This window comes from Lepidochelys kempii, chromosome 9, assembly GCF_965140285.1.
Source record: "Lepidochelys kempii isolate rLepKem1 chromosome 9, rLepKem1.hap1, whole genome shotgun sequence".
NCBI classification, from domain to species: domain Eukaryota; kingdom Metazoa; phylum Chordata; order Testudines; family Cheloniidae; genus Lepidochelys; species Lepidochelys kempii.
Window position 1 is genome coordinate 5,196,501 of NC_136388.1, and position 12,918 is coordinate 5,209,418.

Genomic DNA, 12,918 nt, shown 5'->3' on the forward strand with positions numbered 1-12,918 from the left:
AGGCGCTCTGCAGGTCTCCCACATGTACGATTTTTAGTTCTTTGCCGCAATAAAGTTTAAGTTTCAAATGGTGCCGCTTCTTAGAGTTGTTGGTTTACTGAAAAAAAAAACCCAAAGTGGCCTCTTTGAGATCGGCTTTCCCTTTAACAGCCACAGACAACTACAGTACAGAAAAAACATCATTTAAACACAGCCCTTCAAACTATGGTCCCTCTGCTTTACCCTCTACATGGCGTACAGAGACAGAGAGCTATCTTCCAGAATGAAGGTTGCGTTGAATTTCGCACTGCAAAACATATAGGTTGATATTTCAAAGCCGTCTAGGGGATTTAGACACCTGTCAGGGACTATGTGTTTAAACTCCTTGACTGCTTTGAAAATTGAAACCATGCAATCTGCACGGATGAGTTACACACAGGGCATCCCAAATCAGCACCAGTTAAACCTGTCTACCACACTGGGATGCAATTTATTGATGCAAGGTTGTTAACTAAACACGATTTTTTGCAATATTTTCGGAGAGTTAGGGGGAGGGGTTAATTGGTGTTCGTTTTTGCATCTCTATAAAGCCACTCTGTTGAACCCAACTGCACCAGCCTTTAAGGGGGAGAAAATGTGTGAGTAAATAGCAGAGCACTTTAAAACGAGTTACGGTTGCTTTTCTATATCTCGAATGTCTGGTAATTCCTGGTGTATTTCATGTTAGCCCAGGAATAGGAAGAAGTGACCTCTTTAAATGGAAAGGAGATTGGGGTGCATCTCCAGTGAGATAAAGTCTCCCCCTGCCCCACTAGTCTTGATGGTTTGCGAGATCTTGAGGCACCAGCCAGTTACTGATTCAGGACTGAATATTAGCCATCCTGCATTTGGGAGCAGTGAACCTCTGAGGAGAAATTACACCCTTGGAGAAAAGACAAAACATTCCTGTAGCAGCTGATTCTTTAAAAATTGCTGGCTGATTGAAAGCTGCTATCTTGACACCTTAAATGACTGCTTCTTGGAGCATCTGGTCCTGGAACCCACAAGAGGAGAGGCAATTCTTGATTTAGTCCTAAGTGAAGCACAGAATCTGGTCAGAGAGGTGAATAGAGCTGGACCCCTTGGGAATAGTGACCATAATATAATTAAATTTAACATCCCTGTGGCAGGCGAAAATACCACAGCAGCCCAACACTGTAGCATTTAATTTCAGAAAGGGGGATGACACAAAAATGCAGAAGTTAGTTAAACAGAAATTAAAAGGTACAGCGCCAAAAGTGAAATTTCTGCAAGCTGCATGGAAACTTTTTAAAGACACTGTAATAGAGGCTCAACTTAAATGTATCCCCCAAATTAAAAAACATAGTAAGAAAACCCAAAAAAAGGGCCACCGTGGCTCAACAATAGAGTAAAAGAAGCAGTGAGAGGCAAAAAGGCACCCTTTACAAAGTGGAAGTTAAATCCTAGTGAGGAAAATAGGAGTATAAATGCTGGCACGTGTAGTGTACAAATATAATTAGGAAGCCTAAAAAAGAATGTGAAGAACAACTAGCCAAAGACTCAAAAAGTAATAGCAAAAAAATGTTTAAGTACATCAGAAGCAGGAAGCCTGCTAAAGAACCAGTGGGGCACTGGACAATCGAGATGCTAAAGGAGCACTCAAAGACAATAAGGCCATTGCAGAGAAACTAAATGAATTCTTTGCATCAGTCTTCCCAGCTGAGGATGTGAAGGAGATTCCCAAAGCTGAGCCATTCTTCTTAGGTGACAAATCTGAGGGACTGTTCCAGATTGAGGTGTCAGTAGCGGAGGTTTTGGAACAAATTGATAAACTAAACAGGAATAAGTCACCAGGACCAGATGGGATTCACCCAAGAGTTCTGAAGGAACTCAAATGTGAAATTGCAGAACTACTAACCGTAGTCTGTAACCTATAATTTAAATCAGCTTCTGTACCAAATGACTGGTGGATTGCTAATTTGATGCCAATTTTTGAAAAGGGCTCCAGAGGTGATCTCAGCAATTACAGACCAGTAAACCTGACTTCAGTGCTGGGCAAACTGGTTGAAACTATAGTAAAGAAGAGAATTGTCAGACACACAGATGAACATAATTTGTTGGGAAGAGTCAACATGGTTTTTGTAAAGGAAAATCATACCTCACCAATCTACTAGAATTCTTTGAGGGGGTCAAAGTGCACTTGAACTTTCAGAAAGCCTTTTACAAGGTCCCTCACTAAAGGCTCTTAAGCACAGTAAGCAGTCATGGGACAAGAGGGATGATCGTCTCATGGATCAGTAATTGGTTAAAAGACAGGAAATGCAGGGTAGGAATAAATGGTCAGGTTTCACAATGGAAAGAGATAAATAGTGGTGCCCTCCCCACCCCCTTTCTGTACTGGGCCATGTATTAGTCTATATAGTCATAAATGATCTGGAAAAAGGGGTAAAACAGTGAGGTGGCAACATTTGCAGATGGTGCAAAATTACTCAAGTTAGTTAAGTCCATAGCAGACTTTAAAGAGTTACAAAGGGTTCTCACAAAACTGTGTGGCTGGGCAACAAAATGGCAGATGAAATTCAATGTTGATAAATGCAAAGTAATGCACAGTGCAAAACATAGTCCCAACTATACATCCAAAATGATGGGGTCTAAATTAGCTGTTACCACCAAGAAAGAGATCTTGGCGTCATAGTGGATAGTTCTCTGAAAACATCCACTCCGTGTGCAGCAGCAGTGAAAAAAGCGAACAGAATGCTGGGAATCATGAAGAAAGGGATAGATAATAAGACAGAAAATATCATATTGCCTCTAGATAAATCCATGGTATGCCCACACCTTGAATACTGTGTGCAGATGTGGTCACCCCATCTCAAAAAAGATATATTGGAATTGGAAAAGGTTCAGAAAAGGATGACAAAAATGATTTGGGGTATGGTATGGCTTCTATATGAGGAGAGATTAATAAGACCGGGACTTTCCAGCTTGGAAAAGAGACAACTAAGGGGGGATGTGATAAAGGTCTATAAAATCATGACTGGTGTGGAGAAAGGAAATAAGGAAGTGTTATTTACTCCTTCTCATGACACAAGAAGTAGGGGTCACCAAATGGAATTAACAGGCAGCAGGTTTAAAACAAACAAAAGGAAGTATTTCTTCACACAATGCACAGTCAACCTGTGGAACTCCTTGCTAGAGGATGTTGTGAAGGCCAAGACTATAACAGGGTTCAAAAAAGAACTAGATAAGTTCATGGAGAATAGATCCATCAGTGGCTATTAGCCAGGATGGGCAGGGATGGTGTCCCTAGCCTCTGTTTGCCAGCAGCTGGGAATGGGTTACAGGGGATAGATCACTTGATGATGACCTGTTCTGCTCATTCCCTCTGGGGTACCTGGCATTAGCCACGGTTGGAAGTCAGGACACTGGGCTAGATGGACCTTTGGTCTGATCCAGTATGACCGTTCTTATGTTCTTGTGGGCAGAATGGAATTTGGAATGGAAGGCCCAGTGGAGATGGATTCATGGGTGGGGTGCAGTGAGCTAGTCTAAGGTGTAGGTTTTCACCTTTTTTTTCCAGTTTTTTTTCCAGGTGGTATCTATCTAGCTCTTTCTGTGTGTGCACATATGTACTACGGCAACCTTGATAGCCAAATTCTGCCCTGTCACACCTGAGTGGTCACGGGGGTTGCAAGTCAAAATGTGATCCTTTCTTTCTATCTACAGGTCCGTGAAGTGAAATAACACACAATAAAGATTTTAGCTCATTTGGAAGGCTGGGAAACAAAGCTTGACTTGATTGTTAAAATAGACTACCAGCCTTTCAGTTTAATCCCTCGTGTTGCTAACAGCCACCTAAAGACACGCCATTTGAGTTTCGGGATATACACCAGATCTTTTGAATAGATGGATGGCTTCCAAAGAATCAGGGCATCATTCTGTTCTTTTTCACCAGCACTGACTCAAGAATCCATGTTTGATTTTTGATAATAAAATTATGTTGGGAAATGTGTCCTAGCATATGATGTGTCTCGGAAAGTTATCAGTTAAACATCTTAGTTTTAAGCATGGATGTTCCAAATCCTAGGGCAGATCTCACTTGATAATAGCTTGGAAGAACTAGACTTTGACAGCTCTATAATATTTGCCATTTGATCGAAGTGTTACTTGCTATGTGTTGGGCCTTTGAACCAGTCAGATCCCATTTCTGAAGGATAACCTGAGTCTTGGTATGCAGTGAGACCCCACTTACAGAGCCTGATTCAGCCAAGCACTTCCACACATGCTCAGCTTTAAGTACATGCCAAGTGCTTTGCTGACTCGGGGCCAATACGAAGTGATTGTGGGAAATTTTTGGCTTGAAGGGAGTGATTTTCAATTGGCACGGATGTACCCAAGAGCAGCGTCTCCCCTGCTGGAATTGCCATTTGGCAGTTCATGAGCCATTGATAACAAAACTGGGGCTTTCATTTCATTTCACGATAAATGGCATTTTATTACATCAGGTGTGAAATCCTGCAGCCCTTGCTTACTAGTTTGTGTTACAGTACCACTCACCTGAGACCAGGGTCCCAGCTGCACTCAGCACTGTGCACGGACATAGGCACAAACAGTCCCAACTCAGTAAAAACGTACAACCTAAACAGACCAAGTCTGGGAAGGGAAGCAGGCACGGAGGGGTGAAGTGGCTTGCCTAGGCAGGCAAGACACTGAATCAAGCTTAGAACACAGGCCGCATGACTCCCACACCTGCCTTTCATCCATTCTTGCTCAAGCAGAACTCAGATTGACTAGCGGTGATTGAGGACCCCGTACTCACCCTCTGGGTTGCAGGGATGGGAGCCTGCACCCTCCGAATGGGAGAATTCGTCACTTTGATATGCTCCCCTACAACTCATGCCTCCCAACTCCACAGAAGTCCTGAAGTTTGGGGTTCCAGTCCTGTGTCTTTGCTGGGGAAGAGAGGCGCTGTCAGGCACTGGGGTTGGGAAGCTGGCTAAGGTCCCCCTCTCCACCTCCAACACAAAATCAGCAGGGAAACATTGCCTGACGCAGCTTGGCAGGGGACGAATGGTTCCAGGGGCAACAGGGGTTTGTCTTTCCAATAGAACCACACTGCCAGCGAGCTCAAGAACTACTGCAAAGGCATAAGACACTGTGTAGATGATGCTGTGGCCTGTAATGAATACTCTGAGATCAGCAGGGATCTTGGAGTTTCTGGGGAGGCAAACCCCAGCCCCCAAGGTGAGAATTCCTAGGACACTATGAGGCTTTTTCTCCCTCTTTCTTACAAGAAACATGGACCAGATGTAGAAAGTCCCAGTTCAATTCCCTGCTTTGCCACAGAATCCCTACAGGACCGTGGATGATTCTCTTAGTCTCCCTGCCTCGGTTTCCCCATCCATAAAATGGGAATGATAATATTTTCCTACCTTCCTGGGGTGATATGAGGATGAATGCATTAAAGCCTGTGAGGTGCTCAGATAATATGGTGATGAGGACCAATTAATTACCTAAAATAGACGGGGAGAGAATGGGTCCAATGGCTGCAGGAACCAGCTGCCCAAGTGGACTCCACTGTATTTCCCAATGGAAAGGGGCCTTCTTCAGCTGCAGAATCTCCACCTTCTGGCTTGTCACTGGCATCTCAATAGAAACCCTAAACAGCTTCTGAAAACAAGCTAATTATTCAGCGAGGAGACAGCCATCAGGCCGGAGCAACAGGAATTTAAAGGAAACGGAGACGCAGCAGGCTCAGATAGTCTCATTCTAGGCGCCGGCATTTTGTGGTGTATAAACAGATGGCTCCTCGCCTGTGCTTTCTGTTTTGGTCACCAGGCTCAGCCAGTGCTTTTTGAGGCAGCATCACGTTGCTGATCTCTGGAGTGAAGCCATTGCAAATAATGCTCTGGCAGATCCCCAAGCAGAGCCACACTGGACAATTCAGCTGCAGCAAGCCAAGCTTGATGAATGCTGCTGGCTTCATAGCATGGTGGTGTCTGCATAGCTGAAGAAATACATTCTGGAGGAGGCATGTTTAGGTTTCCTTGTCTCAGAGAGACAAATGCAACAATTCAGGGCCACTGTACCTGTATTCCCCATCTGTGGGACACCAAGGGTTAGGCTTTCGGCTTCTCAGCCACCACCTCTATTGCATGGAGACTCGCGTCTCTCGCCTTCCTGACTGGGGGTCTTCCAGGCTGCAGAGTTCCTGCCTACACTATGATATCCCCAGCAAGCCAGACTGCCCAAACAGGCCAGTCTCTGCAATTTGCTTTCTCTTTGAAGGCTATGAACTGCGTGATTGTCAGCAGTTATATGTTACCACACAGCTCTTTCTAAGCAAGCACATTTATTCTTAAAGTGAAAGCATTACAGAGAAAACGTATTACAACAATAAAAGAACCTACACACATGCTAATAAGCTTACCAGAGATCACCCCCCGCCAAACTCCAACAAGCGCTCTGGCAGGAGTCAGTCCTCCAAAGCCCACCCAGGGTCTTTCTGTGTTTACAAGTTCATATACAGCCTCAGCTCAGAACTAGCACCCGCATGAATAGTTCAGTCTTTCCTCTATACAGCTTTGGTCTTTGATCTTGGCCTCCTGGGACAGGCAATCAGCAGACAATGGTTCCCTTCTCAGGGTGTAGCTTCCAAAGGCTGAATTTTTACATAACCAGAAGTGGGGAATGCACATTCACCTCCCCCAGAGATTCCCCAGGCAAAACACTTGACACTGTCCTAAAAGTTCATTCTTGTCTGGCCCACTGTTCCAAGTTCATAACACTGCCCAGGGTTCACACAATCCTGGCCCATGATAATACATAAACCGGTCATTTACTACAGTGGACCTGAAACATATTTAAATCAAATTCAATAAGGTCTCCCAAGGATACTGCAGGAAATTGCCAGGAAATCACTGCCACCAGATCACTTCAGTCAGCTCATGGCGTACAGGACTGCTGACGATTTTACAATAAGATTCCACGGCCTATTTATTATTATATGTGGGTTGTTTATTCGTATGACAATCTACATTGTACTAGGCATGGTACAAACACAAAGTAAGAGATAGCCTCTGCCCTCAACAGCTTACGATCGAAATGCAGAACTAGGAAAATTTATCATCCCCATTTTACAGATGGGGAACAGAGACCCCAAGAGGTTAACAGACTTGCCCAACCCTACACAGGGACTTTGGGAGAGAGCCAGACACTGAACTCAAATCTCCTGAGTTCCAGTCCACTGCCTTCACTATCAGACAAATCTTTATGTGACACTCCTGTAATACGCTGTTTACGCTGTGCATACCTTTGTCTGCTGTGCAAAGTGCTTTGGGTTGAGTCTGGTCACCTCTTCAACCTAGCTAGCTAATCTAGGAACATTTCCTGCAATGGGCCAGCTTGCACGAATAAGCCCTCTTTAATCGGAGTAAGGTTTGCAGAATCAGGTCATAAGAACATAAGAATGGCCATACGGGATCAGACCAAAGGTCCATCTAGCTCAGTATCCTGCCTTCCAACAGTGGTCAATGCCAGGTGTTTCAGAGGGAATGAACAGAACAGGGAATCATCCATCCCGCCGCCCATTCCCAGCTTCTGGCAAACAGAGGCTAGGGACACCATCCCTGCCCATCCTGGTCCCTAATCCAATATCTATGTACACATAGGAGAAGTCTGTGATGTTGTCTGGCAAGTCTGAGCATAAGAATGGCCCTTCCGGGTCAGACCAAAAGTCCATCTAGCCCAGCACCCTGTTCTCTGACAGTGGCCAATGCCAGGTGCCCCAGAGGGAATGAACAGAACAGGGAATCATCAAGTGATCCATCCCCTGCCACCCATTCCCAGCCTCTGGCAAACAGAGGGTAGGCAAACAGAGGCTTGCAGCAGGGTGGCGGGGTGAGGGATAACGGTTTTGTTTGTCAACCTACAGAGGATTGACTTTCACTTTAGTCTGCTCTCTACTGCAGCTAGCGTTACCGGCAGTAGCTGGAACGAGTCACTGTGTGTGTATTCATAGCAGTGGCTTCTTTGAGACACTGGAGGGAAATGTCTATGAAGAGCCACCCAAAGGTCTGGAAGCTGTAGCCTAAAGTAGAGAAAATCCACAGGTGGGTGGATTGGGCCTGGAAAAATAAAGTTACTGATGGTTTTTTCAAAGGTGCTGAGCACTGATGACTCCCACTAACGTCAGTGGCGCTGAAAAGGGTTTTTGGATGCGACTGGTTAGAGGGGGAGTTTTGCCAGGCTCAGGATGCGAGACTGCGACAGACAGTTTGCAAATATCCCAGCTCTGTGCTATAATAAAGGCATGTTGGCATCAAATGTAAAGTGTGGCTGTACTCCAGAAAGTGACTGTCACCATCTTACTCCACATGCCTTCTGCCTGCTGTGAATTCAGACTTCGCTCTGCTGCCTTCACTGAATAAATTATGGCTCTGCCACTTTGTACTTCAGTTAGCCCTGCTGAACTAAGAGGGAGAGAGCTGGATTCTATTCAGTGCTGCATGTCCCAAACAGAACTGCTTACTCCTGACCAAGTATCAGGTCAGTCACACCCTGCGCCCCCAGTCCCATGAACACCCGGTGCCCTGGATTCTAAGGTCCCTCCCAATGTTCTTAGCTTCATTTCTCGCACTCCCCACATCCGCTTCCAAATAAAGCATAACCTGCGTTGAACTTTCTTTGGCTTTTTCCATTGTCATAAGATGACAAGAAGCCCCAGGAGAAACCCTGGTCTTTTCCACACTCAGGAAAATCATTTCTGTGCCAATACATGGCTGGGCATTATTGATGTCCAAACGTTATAGAGCAGGGGGCTACTTCTGCCACTCAGCATGGCCCAGAGGTGAATCAGACTCTCATGCATGGAACAGAGTATTCAGAACAGAACAATGGCCCCGATTCTTGGGTTCAGCCAGCCTAGGCTTGTAGCAGACCTCAGGGTAACTCTATATCACCTTACCACTTCCCTAGATCCTGGGGACCCCCCCCCCGGTGTAAATTACAGCAACCTCAGGGCTGCTCTAACCTACAGGCACATGCAGCCAGCTGTATCCCTGCCTCCCAGTCCTATGTAGTATTTTTCCTTCACCAAGGAACTTTAGGGGTTTGATCCTGCAGGGTTCTCAGTGCCTCCTGCCAGGAGTGGAGCACCCTCAAATGCCACTTCATGGAGCTGGAGTCTGCAAGGTGCTGAGCGCCTCCTGGGAGGGGTTGAGCCCCCTCCGCCCCTCCACAGGAGCTGAGGCACGGAGTGCCTATCAGAACCAGACCCAAAGAGGTATGTTGCAAGAGGCATTTAACAGCAGGACTCAGCCCTTGTTCTCCTAGAATAAAGCAGAGGGCGTTTGATAGATGGATGGAAAGGTTGTGCACAAGCAATAAAAGGACTTGCACTTACTTTCCCAACCCAGCACACTTCAGGTTCTCTGAGAGCTTTTCACTCAGCCAGAACAACGCAACACCCCTAACCAAAGCTGCAGAGAGAAAAAACATATATGAATCACTTATTACCCCGTGACAAATGCTAAATGCCATTTCCTAGAACAAGTTATTTAGAATCATTTATTTGGACAGAGATAGTGGCTTCCTTGGAGCAATTTTTAGACTCGAGATCAAGGGGCATTTTGTGCATCAACCATTTGCAGAACAGGATATTGACATGCCAATTCCAAACAGGAGGGTTGTGTTTAGACCTAGCTGACTCTTTTTTGTGCACACAGAACTCGCCCCGTCCATGCCTTGCACCAAGGCCCCACAGGTCAGTTGGTGAATGAATCCACCTGTGTATCATTTTTCTTGGTCCTGCAGCTGACTCAGCTGACAAAATGCATTCGACTCGGGTCACTTATGAAATGAGGGACTCAAAGAGAACAAAGGCACAGACACAAGGGTAGATGAGATCGCGATTTGGGGCCACTGCATCCACTGGATCCCCAGGGCAGCTGGGGACCCACTTGGTCCTCACTGCAACTTACAGCTGCCTCTGCACGATTGTGACCTGCAAGAGCATCTCAATGAATTTAGTGCTGAAGAAAGGTGCTGTGTTCATGGCCCTGGAAAGGGAATCCTCTTTTTGATCACGGAATGGGTACAGTCCAGGCGGCAGCAGCCTGAGTTCACCCCAAAGCTGCCTCCTAACTGGGCTCCTTATCACTCCTTATCTGGAGTGACAAAGCAGTCTGAGGGAAATTGAGTCTCCATGGCCCATTCCATTGTCGGGCTCTCTACTGAATTTGCCAAGAAGGAGGCCAGTTCATGCCAACTGGGAGGGTGACTGCAGGAGCTTGGGTAGATGTCAGCGACCTCTCCCTCATATGCCCCTTTATCCAGGGCTTACCTTCTTGACTCACTGAACAGCCAGCCAAGATTACACCAGACAGGGTGCAAACTGTAGCTTGTCTTCAGCTTCACACAAGGGGGCCCCTTTCCCCATTTAGGCCATTGGACTGTGGTACACCCACCATGGAGAAGAAAGTCCTGTTTCTCAACCTCTGCCAAGCCCTGCAGCTGGCAATGTTATTCTGGGGTGCAATCCATTCCGAGCCAGGCTTCCATCCCCAATGGTACGCCAACCCTCTCCCCTGCAGCTGCTTCAATCACTGTCTAGGTCATCTGGTTAACCACAGGGACAAAGAAGAAGGGAGAAGCATCCAGCTGCTTAATGACTACTCCAGAAGCCACCCGCTCCCTAAAGCCCCCGGTGCAGCCGCGTTGCTGAGCTAAAAGAGTCATTCAGATCCAGCCTCGGTACTGGGACAGATGCCTGGGCAGGCTTTTGCTATAGCCCCAGTGAAACCTGATCATTGTTGGTTCTGAATGTGTCCGTGTTTTACAAAATGTCAAGACTTTTCAGTGCTTTCGGTTAAAAAGAGACTCACTCTCCTGAGGTTTTGGGGTCGTAGCTTTACCTTTGGGTTTTCTTGGTTACTCTTTGTGGTTTGTGATTCCCTCCTATCAGTGCAAACATAATATTCCTTTCCCAGCTGCTCCAGTCCTTTCCTGGACTTCTCCCCACCCTGTGTCCTCTAGGCAGGTTGAAATTCCTAGATTCCGAGGCCAGAAGGGACAATTGTGATCCTGTAGTCTGACCTCCTGCCAAGCACAGGTCAGAGACCTGCCCCAAAATAATTCCTAGAGCAGATCTTCTAGAACAGCGGGTCTCAAGCTGCATTGCACCGCGACCCCCTTCTGACAACAAAAATTACTTCACGACCCCAGGAGAGGGTACGGAAGCCTGAGCCCATTCGACCCCCCACTTCCCCGGGTGGGGTCAGGGGGCAAAGCCTGAGCCTCACCACAGTGGGCAGATGGGCCAATGCTGAAGCTCAAGGCAAGGGCTTCAGCCTCAGGCAGGGGGCCTGCAACCTGAGCCCCACTGTCCAGGGCTGAAGCCCTCGGGCTTGGGCTTCAGCCCTGGGCCCCAGCAAGTCTAAGCCAGCCCTGGTGATCCCATTCAAAGGGGGTCACGACCCACTTTGGGGTCCTCCCAACCCACAGTTTGAGAACCGCTGGTCTAGAAAAACATTCATTCTTCATTTAAAAATTGTCAGTGACGGAGAATCCACCTTGACCCTTGGTAAATTGTTCCAATGGTTAATTTACCCTCGCTGTCAAAAATGCATGCTGTATTTCCAGTCTGAATTCATCTAGCTTCCACTTCCAGCTTTTTGATCGTGTTTTACCCTTCTCTGTGGGACTGAAGAGCCCATGATTAAATATTTGTTCCTGTGACAGGTGTCGGTCGGTCCTCCGAGCCCCTATGGGCGATGGAGAGCTTTGGTCTCCGTGGCCGGCCTCGGCCACACCTTTGGGGCACTGGGGAATTAGCGGGAAGGTGTGCCGGCCGGAGTCCGCAGCGCGCCCCTCAGGCAGGGGAGCGCCGGGGTAGGGGAACGCAGGCCCACCCAACTCCACTGTGTTCCAGCCCAGGGCCCTGACAGTGGCGGGAGGCGAAAGTCCCGCCGCTGGGTCAGCGGGGCAATCCGCACCCGCTGACCAAACACACCCACCCCATGGTGTAGTTCGGCCCCTGGGCTACTTCCTACCTGGTCTCTCTCAGGCGGGCAGCTCCGGATCCTCCGGATCCTCCATCTCCTCCGGGTATTCCGCTGCGGGCAGCTCCGGATCCTCCATCTCCTCCGGGTATTCCGCTGCGGGCAGCTCCGGATCCTCCATCTCCTCCGGGTATTCCGCTGCGGGCAGCTCCGGTTCCTCCGGGTATTCCGCTGCGGGCAGCTCCGGTTCCTCCGGGTATTCCGCTGCGGGCAGCTCCGGTTCCTCCGGGTATTCCGCTGCGGGCAGCTCCGGTTCCTCCGGGTATTCCGCTGCGGGCAGCTCCGGATCCTCCGGGTATTCCGCTGCGGGCAGCTCCGGTTCCTCCATCTCCTCCGGGTATTCTGCTGCGGGCAGCTCCGGATCCTCCGGGTATTCCGCTGCGGGCAGCTCCGGTTCCTCCATCTCCTCCGGGTATTCCGCTGCGGGCAGCTCCGGATCCTCCATCTCCTCTGGGTATTCCGCTGTGGGCAGCTCCGGATCCTCCATCTCCTCTGGGTATTCCGCTGTGGGCAGCTCCGGATCCTCCATCTCCTCTGGGTATTCCGCTGTGGGCAGCTCCGGTTCCTCCATCTCCTCCGGGTAATCCGCTGCGGGCAGCTCCGGTTCCTCCGGGTATTCCGCTGCGGGCCAGTCCCACTCCCCCTCGGTATCGGACTCACGCTGGCCCGGGCTGCAGTCAGGCCCCTCCAGGTCCTCTGGGTATTCAGCGGCCGGCAGCCCTGGTTGCCACAGGCCTTCCCCCCGGTCAGGCTCCTCCTTGCCCAGGGCTTCGCCTGGGTCAGCAGCAGGATCGCGAGGGAGCAGCCTGTGTCTGTCTCCCTCCCTGGTGCTCTCCTCCCTGGGCAGAGGGCCCCGCCCTTTGTACTTCCTGTCCCATCC